This window comes from Monodelphis domestica, chromosome 6 (assembly GCF_027887165.1).
Source record: "Monodelphis domestica isolate mMonDom1 chromosome 6, mMonDom1.pri, whole genome shotgun sequence".
In the NCBI taxonomy this organism is placed as follows: Eukaryota; Metazoa; Chordata; class Mammalia; order Didelphimorphia; family Didelphidae; genus Monodelphis; species Monodelphis domestica.
Genome location: NC_077232.1, coordinates 208,888,195 through 208,905,395, shown reverse-complemented (window position 1 = coordinate 208,905,395; position 17,201 = coordinate 208,888,195).

Here is a 17,201-nt window from a genome sequence, read left to right as displayed (position 1 = left end):
TTTATGATAATTACATTTCCAAACATGTCCCTCACTCCCTATCTCCAAGAAATATATCTAAAATAACAAAAATGTTTAAAGAAAATAACAGAAGTTCAACAAAAAGAGATAGTAGAAGAGTTTGCTGTTTAGTGTAGATTTTCTTGCCCACAGCTCTTCACCTCTGCAAAGAAGAAAGGGAAATATCCTTCCATATTTCTTCTGGAAGATTCATGTTTAGTCATTAAAAATTCAGAGCACTGGATTAAAATTATTATTATTCTTTCTATTATTTTCTATTACATTTCTATAATTATTTCTCTATTTGCATGGTTATTATCATTTGGGGATATTGTTTTCCAGTTTCTGGGTACTTCCCTTTACATCAGTTCATTTAAGTATTCCCATGCTTCTCTGTATTTGTCATTATATTTATTCTACTGTATGAATATCACAAATCCAGGAAGCCCAACATGAAGTTTTATGATGCATGTCCTCTAGTGTCTAGCATTATTTTTCACAGTGTTTAGTAAATGTTAATTAATCAAACTGAACAGATTAAAAAAAAATCCAAGGGCAAAAGGGGAGGGAACTGTTCCTGAACAGTGATGTTGTCTAAGGATGTCCCCGATAAGAAGGAACAGCTTGGTGATAACTCTCCCCTCTTGCCTGGAGCTCCATGAACAGGTTAGTGCTCCAGGCATGAAAGCCCACTCACCCTGATATTATTCCCTAGAGTTTAAAACAAAGAGCTAAAGTGTCACAAAATGGAGACTATCTCATCACTCATTATGCCAGGCATTAAAGGAGTCTGGACCACTGAAATCATTTCCCATGTTGTCTTATGAGAAATGAGGGTCAAGGACCCAGTAAACTTAACAAATTTTGCCATAGAAAGCAAATGACTGGAGAGCCTCGCAATGCCAAGATCAATTGAGTCTTAACATACATGTGGCCTGAAGACCAGGGCCATATCAGTCAGTTGTCAACAACTTATACATTTCCAGTATAGGATTTGAATCAGGCTGATTTCAAAACAATACACATTCCCTAACCCCCTCCTACTGGCCAGGAGATATTTTGTTGTATTCACATCTTTATGGTTTTCCTTTACTGATTTTTTACTTGTTGAACCACTGAGTGCATAAAGTCATCAGATGAAATAAATCCACAAAGGAAAACTATACTGAGAATACAAAATCTTTGAGTAATGCCCTACACCATTTCTCCTCTGTCATCTCTGAGCCAGAAAGTAAGAGGGTTTTGTTTTGGTGGGACATTTTCATTGAGTGAAATAAAAATGGAGAAAGTTGCCTCATCTACAGATTGAGCACCTTGGCCCTAGTATTGTCTAACATGGTGGTCTATTACTCTAAAATGGCAAAGTTTCCAACCTCTGTATTCAAACTTGTGTTACTTGGTTTAGGTGAAAGTGCAGTGATTTCTACTACTCAATATGTTTATTATTAGCTATGCAAAGTGCAAAGGCTGAATAAATTTAATTGACTTTATTAAATTGATTCAAATAGTAATGGAACAAAGATTTTTTTCTTCTTTCTTCCTGGAGATCTGCTACAACCCACATGTATTGACTTGAAGCTTCTTGCTGAAACTGTGGAGCTAATTAGCATCTGCTTTTAAATGATAACACTGGGTAAGATGCTGTTCATAATTAAAGTGTTAAAATAAAATGGGGGTGGAATGCTCTGGGCTGGACAGATTCCAAAACAGTCATTACTTAGAACTGGCTTCCAAAGACACTTTCTAACCATGAAATTACTTGTAATATAAGCAATTAAGTTTTACAGTCATTTATTAAATTTAAATATGGCTGTAATTCTCATTTCAATTGTTCTCATTCACCCTGAGTTTTCCTTGTTATTTGTGGCCATAAAATATTCCCCCCAATTTTGTTCTGTTATTTACTTATGACCTTGGTTCTCTCAAGAAATAGTACCAATTGTTCCCATAATGGTTGAGTAGTGGAGTTCTTATCTTTTATCTTTTTAACTATGTCTTGAAACATTAGGAGAGTCAATCAAATTGCTTTCAAAGAAGATAAAGAGACTCTATAGTCAAGGCTAAGCTTCTGAAGAGTGGGATAAACTGCAGTGTGTTAAGTGATTAAGTTTCCCCCATTGATAAAAATGACTATATATGCACCAGGAAACATTTTAGTTAAAATATTATTCACATACCTTTTATGGCAAAATGCTCATTTAAGCTCCTTTGGTACATACCATAGACTAAATTCAGCTCATGAGCATCAAAACTAGGAAGAAATATTTCCTTGTGTCGGGTGATATGATTGTTCCAATTCAAATTAAATTTTGCTTCTCTGTTCCCCTCAGACCCCCAAACCCAGTACACATATTTTATGAGGAAATATTGGATTTCCATTCAAATCTGACCAGCTGAATAATTCTCTGATGGATAGCCATCCAAGATAAGAATCTTAGAAAACAGCTATTGATTTCCTTAGGGTTATTACTTATGAAAAATTGGGTGATGGCATAAGGGACACAAAAAGAGACAGTGGATAATTGGGCACTATACCTGGTAAGATAATGCAATATCTCTACTAATATAGGGACATGATACTCATTTCACAATGAGATTTCAGAATCTTCTAAAATATATAAAAGCTTCTTACATTTAAACTTTAATGATGTTTATTAAAAGAAATAGTTATCTTATTTTAAGCATTGATCTCCCAATCCACTAATGGGTTTGTTACCCTCCAGCTGGTATAACCCATATGCTGAGATGATTTTACCAGAGTGTGACCTATGTGCATGCTGTAGCTTCTTGGAGCCACAAGGAAGAGCTGGATGAAAGATGGATACCAAAAATGAGTAGTCCTGAAAGGGCTAGTAATTCTTAAACTCCCCCATGCACCCCAAGTTTATGAATACTCCCTCTACTGAAATGAGATTAGAACAATTTGTTCCAAAGGTCATGAAGATGTCTAAATCAGACACTATTGGGTGCTTAGAACTTGATCAGTCATCAAAGACATCAGGGTCATGTACTGCATCCCAGATCCTCACTAGACATCTGGACTATAAGTGGAGGTGGATGGAAGAGAGAGTGAAGCTTACAACTTTGTGGAACTCTGTCTCACTCATATACAAGTCAAGAAGTCACCCTGATGATGTCATTGGTCCTCTTTAAAAACAACGGATAAATAACAACATCAATAAGCTTAATATAGTGACTTCTTTGAAAACATAAGTGATTTAACTGGATCTTCAATCATAGGACCTGGTTTCAAATTTCACAATCACCATCTATGTGACCTTGGAGAAGATACTTAAATTCAGTTTCTTCATCTATGAAATGAAGGGAAAGATATTAATACAATGTTCAAATGATCTGACAATTCATTTTCAACTCTGAATCTATTATCCTCTGAGGTGACAATGATTTTAAACTTTTTTTTAGAAATTATAAATGATTCATTTGTCCTCGTTTTCATCACTTTCCTTGTCATAGGTTATTTCATTAAGAACACATAGTGATAAAAATTGGAGAATATTTACATTCAGATTGCAATACTTTGCCATATTTTAAAAACGGTCTTAATTTTTAAAATTAACAGAACTTATTATTTCAGTATTTTTATAAGGAGAAAGGAATAGCAGTCCCATTGAAATCCACTCAGTAGACATTTCCTTTAATTTCTTATATTATTATAAAAAAACGAATCCTCAGTTTGATATTTTCTGATTATAGGGAGATGGCTGAAAAGAAAATTATATAACAAACTTTTCAATAAAAAAATTGATCACAGAATCTAAGGCTAGAAGGAACCTGAGAAATAAAATTAACTGCAACATTTTATAGAGTGGTGATGTGATTTGAGATAGGACATGTAACAAATAATTAATAGAGTTGGGATTTGAATGCATGTGTTCTGGATGATAATTCCACACTTTTATCCCTGCATCATGTAGGTATCAGTAATTTTTATACATAATTGCCCCAAAGAGTTAAAAAAGGGGAAAAAAGTATGCTGTATTATGTAATTATTATTGAGATGTTTGAATTTAATTCTATCCATTAATTCTCCCTTCCATCTTCCATAATAATAATATCTGGCTACTATGAGGTATCATATATTATCTTTGCAATTTGGGGCTTTCTTATGGGGGCTCAGTCATAAGAGTGAGAATGAGAGACTACCTGCTGCCAACTCACATGGATCCTTGGGAATTTCACTTCTGGAAATGCACAATGAAATAAAAAGGAAAAGTCTTTCTTCCCAGTTAAGATCATGCACAGATATTCTGTGAATATTTCTTGTCTTCTACTATATGGCCCAAAAGGGGTCTGTTTACTGGCTATTAAGTAGATCTGGGAATGCATGCAAAATATACTAGCCAGTTCAATCAAACTCTTTTTTAGTGATGATGAAGATGAAAATTTGAAGATGGAAAAAAAATATGTAGATAAGGCTCCAAGTCAGGAGAGATGCAGAGAAGACAGCTCTCTCCAGGTGAGAAGACACTCTTTTCTCTGCTAAAGTTCCATTTTCTTGCTGTTAGGTGAATAAGGATAGGAGATAGAATGGGCAGTCAAATGACAGAGAGACCTCTGGCCCAGCTGGATTTTATTAGTTTGATTGTATACACTAAAACACCAGATAGGCACCAGGGTGAGCCAATGGGGCAACCTGCTTCCTGACTAGGACTTCATTGGCCAATCACTCCACTATCTTAATCTCCCTTTTTTAAAATTATGCCATCCTTGAAAAATTAGCTGAGGCATATATTTGAACACATTGTTCATACCCAAATCCAGAAGAGTCTTCATGTGACCAGGAGAAAAATATTGTAAATGTTTCCCCACTGCCAAATAGGAAATAGTCCCAAGATAAATAAAGAAACAAAAATTCAAAAGATGCACATTTTACAAGGGTGAAACAATGCATGCATAAATATAGAATGTATACAAAATAAATGCAAAGCAATTGTTTTTTCATCATGTGTGGAAAGAGGAAATAGGAACACTGAACTGAGAAAATTAGGAATGTCTGTTGTAGGAAATGCCAATTGAGATAAGCAATGACAATAGCTAGGGATTCTAAGAAGTGGGGGGTGAAAAGGGAAAGGGAGATAATAGGTGACTTGCTTTTGATTGCATGGGAAGGCTAGTAAGAGTGGCAGGATTTGACCTCAAGTCTTTCCTGATTCCAATTCTTTCATCCTTTTCAATAATGTTTGGGGATTGGGATAAGTCCAAGAGATCCGATTTCATTCACATAGTGAATTCCTGGGTCAGTAAAATGTCTTATACTATTGTAGGTTGGCACCTTCTATACAATATTATGTTACAGACTTGGCTAAAAGACTGAGAAATTATTGTTTGATCAGTTGCAAAAGCAATATATGTCAGAATTGGGACTGCCACCCAGGTCATCCTGGCTCCAAGGTCAACTCTCTATCCCCTGTAACATAGACCTTTTCATGCTTTATCTGTCATTCTCAACCAAATATGATTATCAGAATCAGATATATTAAGATATAATCAAACCAGCTGGACTATTTTAATTTACTTAGTCCCAGACTTTCTTCCTTGTTTTCTGATTTTTCCAGAGAATGTAGATAATTAACAGGTGAGAGAAAGCCCTTTTCTATGTTTTTTTTAACTTTGCTCATTTAGTTCTTTGTAGGAGGGAACTATTTTTTGTGTAAATAAAATACTTTAATATTTCCATTGCTATTTTGGACTAAAATAATACCTAAAATAAAAGCCCCATTTGATTTCAATTTAGTCAAACTAGTCAAAAAACAGAAAACGATTTTCCATCCTTTAAATAATTTGATGAATGATCTAAAGTGCTCTCTACTTTTCAGGTCATCACTAACTAGTTAGCCAATGTGCCTGAAGTATCATTTTCACAAAGATAGCTGCTATGTTTAATGAGAAGCTGCAGTGTAGTGGATAGATCGGGTCGCAGATCTAGGAGAATGGGGGCTTCATACCCACCTGTGACACATACTGGGTCATGACCCTGGACAAGTGACCTCATCTCTGGATGACAGGCAACTCTCTAAGACTGCAAGTTTCAAAATGATGCTCTGCACTGGGAATTTCTGAATTCTAGACTCCAGCCCTGATCCTGCCTATTGCATTTACAAAGCATAATAGCATAGAGTGCTTAATAGCTGATTTGGGCAATGTTACTAACTAGAGACAGGCTCTGATTTGGAAGTCAGAAGATCCAGGTTAACATCCCACTTGTGACACTAATTATGGAATCATGGGAAAGTCACTGAACCTTACTGAGACTGTCTGCTCATCTGTAAAATGGGGATAATAATAGCTATTAGGACCTACCTCACAACATTATTTTGAGGCTCTAATGAGATAATGCTTTTAAACACTTTACAAATATATATAAATATATTATTGCAGTGTTTTATTCTTTTTTCTCACGACAGTGCATAGTCTCTGACCATAGCTAGCATAATATGTGCCTTCTTGCTCTTAACTTCATTCGGGTCTAAAGCTGGAAGGGACCTCAGAGGTCATCTAGTAAAACTTTTTCATTGTACATATGAGGAAACTGAGTTCCAAGAATGTAAAGGGACTTGCCTAAGGTGACATAGGTAGCTATGACTTCATAGAATGAAATATATGACCTGAACTTCCAACCATATTATAACATTTATTGATCTATGTGTCTATGTTTTTTGACTGAAAACTTACTATTTGTGTAACCCTGGAAATGTCACTTAAACCTTTTGTACCTTACACGAATTTCTACAATTTATAAAGTAAGTCATAGACAAGTTGTGCCAATGCAAATACTTGCCAACATGTAGTTATTTTCTATATTCATGTAAAAATAATGACAACTTGTAACAGTAGAATATTTAATATAAAAATTAAATTCTTTAGAGCTTTAGGTTGACAGCTTTTGTACACATGACAAAAATTCTATGTTCATTTCAGTGATGTCAAATATGATAATCAACCACATATGAATAATTCAATGCTGTTTATTTTGAATAATAAAATTGAATTTCTTTCATTTCTGACTGATGTCACATTTTATGAACAGTTTAATGAATTTTATTGTCACTTTGGCATTATAGGAATACAACATTTTATGACTTTCAAAGTAATTCAAGTAATTGAGTAAATGAAATTTATTGCTTGCACTTAATGGTATTATATTAATGGCTTAAAGAAAGGAAAAGAAATGAGACAGTACCATGGCTGCATCTCCAGGATTACAAATGTACTCTTTGTTCTCTCTCAAGAAGTCATCATACATTGTATTTGGTGAGGATGGGCAAATATTAACATAGTTAGAAAAATAATATTTATTTAAATGATAGATGGAAATATGTAAGTGGTTTCTTTGAAAGAGAACAGACAATTATTTTTATTACTGGATTACATGCTTTTCATTGATATTAAAAAGAAAAATGCTGTTTAAAGAATGAATAGCTTTCTATAATTTTTGCTCCTGAATATAACATTTGAAGAAATCAATCACTTTAGTTGCAATGGAATATTTAAATTTACATTTATAATTTCATTTTTGACTTTAAAAAGTGTTTAGGGATTATCATTTTTGCAGGTTCTGCATATGAAGATGGGAAGGAATAGTGAAATAGAATTATTATATTTTTATATAAATCATTTTTTCCATCAATAGTCAAGTTAATTTTTCCAAGGATGTTTAAGGAGATACATCGGAATGCAGGAAACAGAGTTGAATAGTAGGAGAGGTAGATCTCTTGGAATCATAGGCAAACAGGGCTCAAATTTAATTTTAACACATTCTGTCTGATTGAGTCTGGGCATGACAACTTTTTGAGCTTTCATTGACTCTCTAAGATCCAGGTTACATATAAGTGGTAATTTAGTTAATAAATACAATTGCCATGTAATGAAGTTCTAGGTCTTTATCTGGAATATAATGAATGAGGAGGCTATTAAAGAGAGGGATTCAAGTTACTAATTTTTTGTGTTTTAAACCCTGCAGCTTAAATACTTTGAGTATGAAATGAGAAGACAGGACTAATTGGAAAAGATACTAATGTTGGAAAAAATTGATAGATAAAAAATAGGAGGGATTTCATTTATTGTGACAAAAATTATCAGGCAGAAAAATTCCACAACACATTTCTGTTTTTACTTCATGTTGGGATTAAAATTAGTAAAAGACCTTAAAGATTATCCAGGCCAGGGGTCTTGACTTTTAGAAAACTATAGTTTGATAGTTTTATTTCCATATGATGTTTTCCCTGTAATACTATATATTTTATTTTATTCACTTAAAAACAATATTCAAGGAAGGAGTCTACAGGTTTTGCCAAGTTGCCATAGATGTCCATGATAATAAGAGCTAGCATATGATACTTTAAAATTTGTAAATTGATTCATATATGTTAACTCATTTGATTCTCATCTACATTCATTACCATTTTACAGATAAAGAAATTGAGAGAAGAATGTCACTTGTCCAAAGTTACAAGCTCGTGAGTATACATACAATATCTAATGTATGACCTAGTCTTGAGTTCAAATTCAACTTCAGACACTAGTTGTGTGACCGTGGGCAAGTCATTTAATTTCTCAGAGTCTTAGTTTCTACATCTGTAAAATGGGATAATATCACCTACTTCCCAGTGTTGTTGTGAGAATCACATGAGATAATTACTGTAGAGACATAGAATAGATCCTTTCCCTTTGTAAATTCTATATAAATTTTAGCTATTATTATCCATTATATTAAATAATCTCTGGGTTTGGAACCATGAAACCTGGCCTCTTATTTTAGCTCTGCAGTCACTTGCTTTCAGTATGCCATTAAACCATTTATAATATCTATTCCTCTATAAAATAAAAGGAATGAACTTAATGATTGTTATAGTTTAGCCCATATTTAACATCTTAATATTAAATGATTCTTCATTTCCAACTGAACTTAAATTATTTTTAAAAATTGATTTATGTATTTAGAATATTTCTCCATGACTATCTGACACATGATTTTTGCTATGCCACTTCCCTTCCCTCTCCTGGAGCTATCAAGCAATTCCACAGGGTTATGCATGTATTATTGTTCAAAACCTATTTGCATATTAATTATATTTAAAATAGAGTGATCTTTTAATGTGGAAACTCCAATCATATACTTGTCTTTCTTCTGCATTTCTACTCCAACAATCCTTACCTGGATGTGGATAGCATTCTTTCCCATAAGTTCCTCAGTATTGTACTGGATCATTGCATTGCTACAAGTAGAAATGTCTATTAAATTTGATTGTGCCACAGTGTATCAGCCTCTGTGTACAACATTCTCCTGATTCTGCTCCTTTCACTCTGCATCAGTTCCTGGAGGTTCATCCAGTTCACAAAGAAATCTTCCAGTTCATTATTCCTTTCAGCTGAATAGTATTCCATAACCACGAAATAGCACAATTTGTTCAGCCATTCCCCAATTAGTGGACACTCCCTCATTTTTCAATTTTTTGCCTAAGCTACAAATATTTTTGTACATGTCTTTTTCCTTATTATATACTGGGGGTACAAACCCGGCAGTGTGGTTGTATCAAAGGACAGACATTCTTTTAAAGCCCTTTGTACATAGTTCCAAATTGCCCTCCAGAATGGTTGGGCCAATTCACAACTCCACCAGCTGTATATTAGTGTCCTAATTTTGCCACATACCCTCCAATATTGTCACTTTCCTTTCTGCCATATTGGATAGTCTGTTTGGTGTAAGGTGGTTGTTTTTATTTGCATTTCTTTAATGAGGAGGGATTTAGAACACTTTTTTCATGAAATTAATGATAGTTTTGATTTCTTCATCTGAGAAGTGCCTATTCATATCCCTTGACCATTTGTTGTGTGGGGAATAGCTTGATTTTTTGTAAATCTGGCTTAGTACCTTATATACTTGAGCAACTAAATCTTTGTCAAAGAGTTTTGTTATAATTGTTTCCCGGTTGTTGTTTACTTTTCAATTTTGGTTACATTGGTTTTGTTTGTAGAAACACTTTTTAATTTCATATAATCAAAACCATTTTTCCTTTCCTGGTATAAATCCTAGCTGGTAATAATAACTAATTCTTGTGATAACTTGTTCTAGTCTTTTGTTAGTATTTCCCTCCATCATATTATCTTATTTAGATCCTGCTCTATTCCTTTTTCTCTGTACCACCTCACCAGTATTTTGCTTTTTGTCACCCTCTCATTCTCCTTCCCTCCAATTGACTCCCTCTTCTCTTCTCTTATTCCCCTTCTACTTCTCTGTAGTATAAGATAGAATTCTATATCCAACTGAGTATATTTGATTTTCCCTCTCTGAGCCAGTTATGATGAAAGTAAAGTTTAAGCATTGCCTGTCACCACCCTTCTACTCCCCTCCCTATAATGTGTACAATGTTCTCTTGGTTCTGCTCATTTCACTCTGCATCAGTTCCTGGAGGTTGTTCCAGTACCAGTGAAATTCCTCCACTTTATTATTCCTTTGAGCACAATAGTATTCCATCACCAACATATACCACAATTTGTTCAGCCATTTCCTAACTTGAAGGGCATCCCCCTCATTTTCCAATTTTTTGCCACCACAAAGAGCACAGCTATGAATATTCTTGTACAAGTCTTTTTCCTTATTATCTCTTTGGGGCACAAACCCAACAGTGCTATGGCTGGATCAAAGGGCAGACAGTCTTTTAGCGCCCTTTGGGCATAGTTCCAAATTGCCCTCCAGAATGGTTGGATCAATTCACATGTCCACCAGCAATGAATTAATGTCCCGACTTTGCCACATCCCCTCCAGCATTCATTACTTTCCTTTGCTGTCATGTTAGTCAATCTGCTTGGTGTGAGGTGGTGGTACCTAAGAAAGAGTTGTTTAGATTTGCATTTCTCTGATTATAAGAGATTTAGAACACTTTTTCATGTGGTTATTAAGAGTTTTGATTTCTTTAATTGAAAATTGACTATTGATGTCCCTTGCCCATTTATCAATTGGGGAATGACTTGATTTTTGTATAATTGATTTAGCTCTTTATAAATTTGAGTAATTAGACCCATGTCAAAGGTTTTTGTTAAGAAGATTGTTTCCCAATTGGTTGCTTCCCTTTTTCGGTTCCACTGGTTTTGATTGTACAAAACCTTTTTAATTTGATGTAATCAAAATTATTGATTTTATATTTTGTGATTTTTTCTAGCTCTTACTTGGTTTTTAAATCTTTCCTTTCTCCAAGGTCTGACATGTAAACTATTCTGTGTTCACCTAATTTACTTATAGTTTCCTTCTTTATATTCAGATCATTCACCCATTCTGAGTTTATTTTTGGTGTAGGGTGTGAGGTGTTGATCCAAAACTAATCTCTCCCACTCTGTATTCCAGTTTTCCCAGCAGTTTTTATCAAATAGTGGATTTTTGTCCCAAAAGCTGGGATCTCTGGGCTTATCATAGACTGTCTTGCTGAGGTCACTTACCCCAAGTCTATTCCACTGATCCTCCTTTCTGTTTCTTAGTCAGTACCATATTGTTTGATGACCATAAAGCAGTCTTTATAGTATAGTTTGAGATATGGGACTGCAAAGTCTCCTTCCGTCGCATTTTTTTTACATGATTTCCTTGGATATCCTTGATCTTTTGTTCTTCCACATAAACTTTGTCATGTTTTTTTCTAATTCAATAAAAACAGTTTTTTGATAGTTCAATTGGTATGGCACTAAATAAATAATTTGGGTAGGACTGTCATTTTTATTATTTTAGTTCATTTTACCCATGAGCAATTTATGTTTTTCCAGTTGTTTAAATCTAGTTGTAATTGTGTGGAGAGTACTTTGTAGTTGTGATCATATAGTTCCTGTATTTGTATCAGCAGATAGATTTCTAAGTATTTTATATTTATTGCCTATGGTGATTTTAAATTGAATTTCTCTTTCTAATTCTTGCTGTTGAACTGGGTTGGAGATATATAGAAAAGCTGATGACTTATGTGGGTTTATTTTGTAACCTGAAACTTTGCTAAAGTTGTTGATTATTTTGACTAGCTTTTTGGTTGATTTTCTAGGATTCTTTCAGTAGACCATCATATCATCTGCAAAGAGTGATAGCTTGGTCTCCTCATTGCCTATTTTAATACCTTCAATTTCTTTTTCTTCTCTAATTGCTACTACTAGTGTTTCTAGTACAATGTTAAATAATAGAGGTGACAATGGGCATTCTTGTTTTATTCCTGATCTTATTGGGAATGCAACTAGTTTATCCCCATTGCAGATGATGTTTGCTGATTGTTTTAGGTATATACTGTTCATTATTTTTAGGAAAGGCCCTTCTATTCCTATACTTTCTAGTGTTTTCAATAGGAATGGGTGTTGTATTTTGTCAAAGGTTTTTTCCGCATCTATTGAAATAATCATGTGATTTTTGTCAATTTGGTTGTTGATACGGTCAATTATGTGGATGATTTTCCTAATGTTGAACCATCCTTGCATTCCTAGTATAAATCCTACCTGGTCATAATGAATAACCATTGTGAACACTTGCTGGAGTCTTTTTGCTAGTATCCTATTTAAGATTTTGCATCTATATTCATTAGGGAGATTGGTCTATAGTTTTCTTTCTCTGTTTTTGATCTGCCTGGCTTTGGAATCAGTACCATATTTGGGTCATAAAAGGAATTTGGTAGAACTCCTTTGCTTATTCTGTCAAATAGTTTGTATAATATTGGGGTTAGTTGTTCTTTGAATGTTTGATAGAATTCATTTGTGAATCCATTTGGTCCTAGGGATTTTTTCTTAGGGAGTTTTTTGATGACTTGTTTAATTTCTTTTTCAGATATTTGGTTGTTTAGGTATTCTATTTCTTCCCCTGTTAGTCTAAGCGATTTATATTTTTGTAAATATTCATCCATATCACCTAGATTGGTATATTTATTGCCATATAATTGTGCAAAATAAATTTTAATGATTGCCTTAATCTCCTCTTCATTAGAAGTGAGGTCTCCCTTTTCATCTTGGATACTGTCATTTTAGTTTTCTTCTTTCCTTTTTTTAAATTAGATTGACCAGTACTTTGTTCTATTTGTTTCTTTTTTTCAAAGTACCAGCTTCTAATCTTAATTATTAAATCAATAGTTCTTTGACTTTCAATTTTATTAATTTCTCCTATTTTTAGGATCTCTAATTTAGTTTTCCTCTGATGATTTTTAATTTGTTCATTTCCTAGTTTTTTTTTTTTTAATTTGTTGTACATAGCTCATCTTTGTATAAAGAAGAATTTTCCAATAGGTAGTGATTCCTGACAATGGAAGTGATGTTTCCTTTCATAGAAAGTACTAAATGAGAGCTTAGATCACTAGTTGCCTTATTAAGTGGAATATTGAAGTAGCTGTGCTCTAAAGTCTTAGTAAAATCTAAGATTCTATACATATACATACGTACACACACATACACATATATATGTCTATATGTCTGTCTTTCAATTTATCTTTCTAAAACTCAGTATCATTGCCAAGGGAGGAGAATAGTAATGTCTAGTTAAGTCATTTGGGATTAAATGACTTGCCTAAGGTCACACTGCTAAGAAGTGTCTGAGGCCACATTAGAACCCATGACCCTTCTGTAGTTCTTTATTTAAGGATTATTGGAGAACCATGACAATGAACAAATTCATGAGTGACAACCACAACAAAAATGTTTTTGCCAAAAAAGTGATTCTCTTATGAGTTTATGTAAGTTCTATTTTTTTAGAAATGAAAGTAAAATTTATTCAGTTTTCCTGAATATAAAATATTAATTATCTTATTTCAATGTGAAATGATACAATGAATACATAGTGCTGTAAGTGATTTATCTCATGAAACATCTTTTATTATTAAATTTAAGTTAAATCCTGATCAATTAGTCAGGATTTGAAATAAAATGTGCATTTAAATTTTATACCAATTACTTCAAGATCTATATGGAAACAGTTTCTTTTGATGGCTTAATAGTCTGTTATGGAGGGCGGAGTCAAGATGGCTGCTTAGCAAGCTGCAAAAGTTCAGACCTCATGGAAGACTCTTACTTACCGATTACAGACTGAATGCTCCTAGGGCACTAAAATTCAAGCTGAGCTACAGGAAAGAGGTGGGGAACCCTCCTTCTGGACTCAAATCAAAAGGTAAGCCCCCCCAAAAGCCAGAACCCGAGAATACTTGGGTCTAAGTGGAAGGCAGAGGGAAGGTCCCAGGACCCCTCCACCCCAACCCAGAGGGCTGAGCCTGCAGTGGCAGCAGGAACCTCTGAGTGGGCAAAGGTGCTGGTTTGGAGGGTCTACCTTGTGAGCAGCAGGGCTTCGGGCACTGAGCATCCAGCGTGGACAGAGGGGAGGAAGCCAGGGAGAGACTGGGCTGTGGCTGGGTCCCTCCATCAGGCTCCAGTCTCACCATTGCCTCAGGGCACATCCAGACCAATCCAGTTGAACCTAACCCCATCAGGACTCCTCAGAGCTCATGGAGGCAGGCAAAGGCACTGGGGAACCTTGCGGACAGCAGAGAAGCAGGTGGAGAGAACTGGAGAGAGCCTGGGTGGCTCAGCCTTCCAGGAGTCATTGGCCTCAGAGCACATACAGACCAACCCAGTTTAACTTAATCTGATCAAAAGCTTCCAGAGGACAGGGAGGCTAACATTCCTCCCCTAGAGACTGTACCAAGAGATCTGACAAAGCTCCAAGAGGGGAGACTGATAGCCCCAAAACCAAAACCAAAAAAAAAATGAGAGGAGCAAGAGCACAGACAAATATGGGGAGCAAAGAAGGGGTAAACCTGAGCAAACAACAGAAAAAGAAGTAAGAAATTACAATATACACCTTCTGCACAGGTAATGAGCAAAGAGCAAAGGAAACAGATGGGGAGGGATCAGCAAAGGAAAAATCAGAAATCCCAGCGAATTAGAAACAGGCTTTGGAAGAACTCAAAATGCAATTCAAAACACAATTAAGAGAGGCTGAAGACAATTGGGAAAAGAACTTAAAAACTAAGATAAGTCATCTGGAAACAGAGGCACTTGAACTAAAACAAGAAAATGATGTCTTGAAAGCCAAAATCAACCAGCTGGAAAATGAGGCAAAGGAGAGGAAAGATGAGGTGAAGAAGATGAAAGATGAGAAAAAGGAGATGAAAGACTAGGTAAAGAGGATGAAAGATGACCTCCAAAGAAAATCAGACCAAAAAGAAGAGGATGACCAAAAAACTAAGGATGAAATCCAGTCTTTAAGAACCAGAAGACAACAACTAGAATCAAGTGACCTTACAAGGCAGCAGGACACTATAAAACAAAACAAAAAGAGTGAAAAAATTGAGGAAAATATGAAGCATCTCATTCACAAAACAGAGGACTTAGAAAATTGTTCAAGGAGAGACAATTTAAGAATCATTGGCCTACCAGAAGACCATGACAAAAAAAAATTAAAAAAGCCTGGACATTATTTTACAGGAAATTATTAAAGAAAACTGCCCCAATATTCTAGAACAAGAGGGAAAAGTGGAGATTGATAGAATCCACAGATCACCTCCTGTACTTAATCCACAACTGACAACACCCAGGAATGTTATAACCAAATTCAAGAACTATCAGACAAAAGAAAAGATATTACAAACTGACAAAAAGAATTCATTCAGATACCAAGGAACCACAGTGAGGATAACTCAGGATCTGGCTGCCTCCACACTGAAAAAAAGAAAGGCATGGAATATGATATTCTGGAAAGCAAGGGAACTAATTCTACAACCAAGAATCAACTACCCAGAAAAACTGACTATATTCTTTCTGGGGAAAGTATGGTCATTCAAAAAAATAGAAGAATTTCAAGAATTTGTAAAGAAAAGACCAGACCTGAACAGAAAATTTGATGTACAAGCACAGAACTCAAGAGAATCATCAAAAGGTAATTAAAAAAGGGGGGAAAAAGAAAAACAAAACAAAAAAATTTTTAAGAGACTCAATAAGTTTAAATGATATGTATCCCTATAAGAAAAGAGGTCATTGGTAACTCTTAAAAACTGTTGTTATTACCTGGGCAGCAAAAAGGAGTACATGTAGAGGGAACAGTGACAAACTGTATAGGATGCAAGGACATAAAAAGGTATATAGATATATGCATGCAAAAATACATACACATGAGTATGCATATATATACATATATATATATATATATAACTAGAGGTTAAAGATAGGTTAATATTAAAAGAAATGGGAAAAGAAACAAATTGGGGTAAATTTATACATCATAAAGAAGCTCATGGTGGGAGGGGAGAGAACATCAATATACTGGAAGGGTAAAGAGGTTGGAGACAGGAAATACTCAACTTTTACTTGCTTTGAAATTGACTCAAAGAGGGAAAAACAATCCAATCCATTGGGGGCAGAGAGTAGATTTGCGCCCAATAGGGGAGTAGAAGAGTAACAAACGGTCTGGTGGGGAGGGAAGCAGTACAAGAGAGGGAGGGGGTGGGGGGTTAATTTTAGATAGACTACAGGGAAAATAAGAAGGGGATAAGAAGGGAGGGAGGTATAAAGGGAAGTAAAATAAGGGTGGGAATAAGGGGGGCTGTTTAAAAGCAAACATTGGTGTAGAAGGAAATAGTGAAAGAAGAAAAGGCAGGAACAGGAGCAGAAATCAATATGCTGGGAAATACTCAGCTAGTAATCATAACTCTGAATATGAATGCAATGAACTCACCCATAAAACGCAAGCGAATAGCAGGGAAGATTAGAATCCAAAACCCTACCATATGCTGTCTACAAGAAACACACACGAGGAAGGTGTATACACATAGGATGAAAGTAAGAGGGTGGAGCCAAATCTATTGGGCATACATTGTACACAGAGACTGACACACTGTGGTACAATCGAAGGTAATGGATTTCTCCATTGGTGTCAATGCAATGTCCCTGAACAATCTGCAGGGATCTAAAAAACACTATCCACAAGCTGAGGATAAACTGTGGGAGTAAAAACACCGATGAAAAACAGCTGCTTGACTGCAGGGGTGGAGGGGATAGGACTCAGGAGAGACTCTAAATGAACACTCTAATGCAGATACCAAAAACATGGAAATGGGTTCGAATCAAGAACACATGTAATACCCAGTGAAATCACACGTCGGCTATGGGAGAGGGAAAGGTGGTGGGGTGGAGTGAGGAAAAGAAAATGATCTTTGTTTCCAGTGAATAATGTTTGGAAATGACCA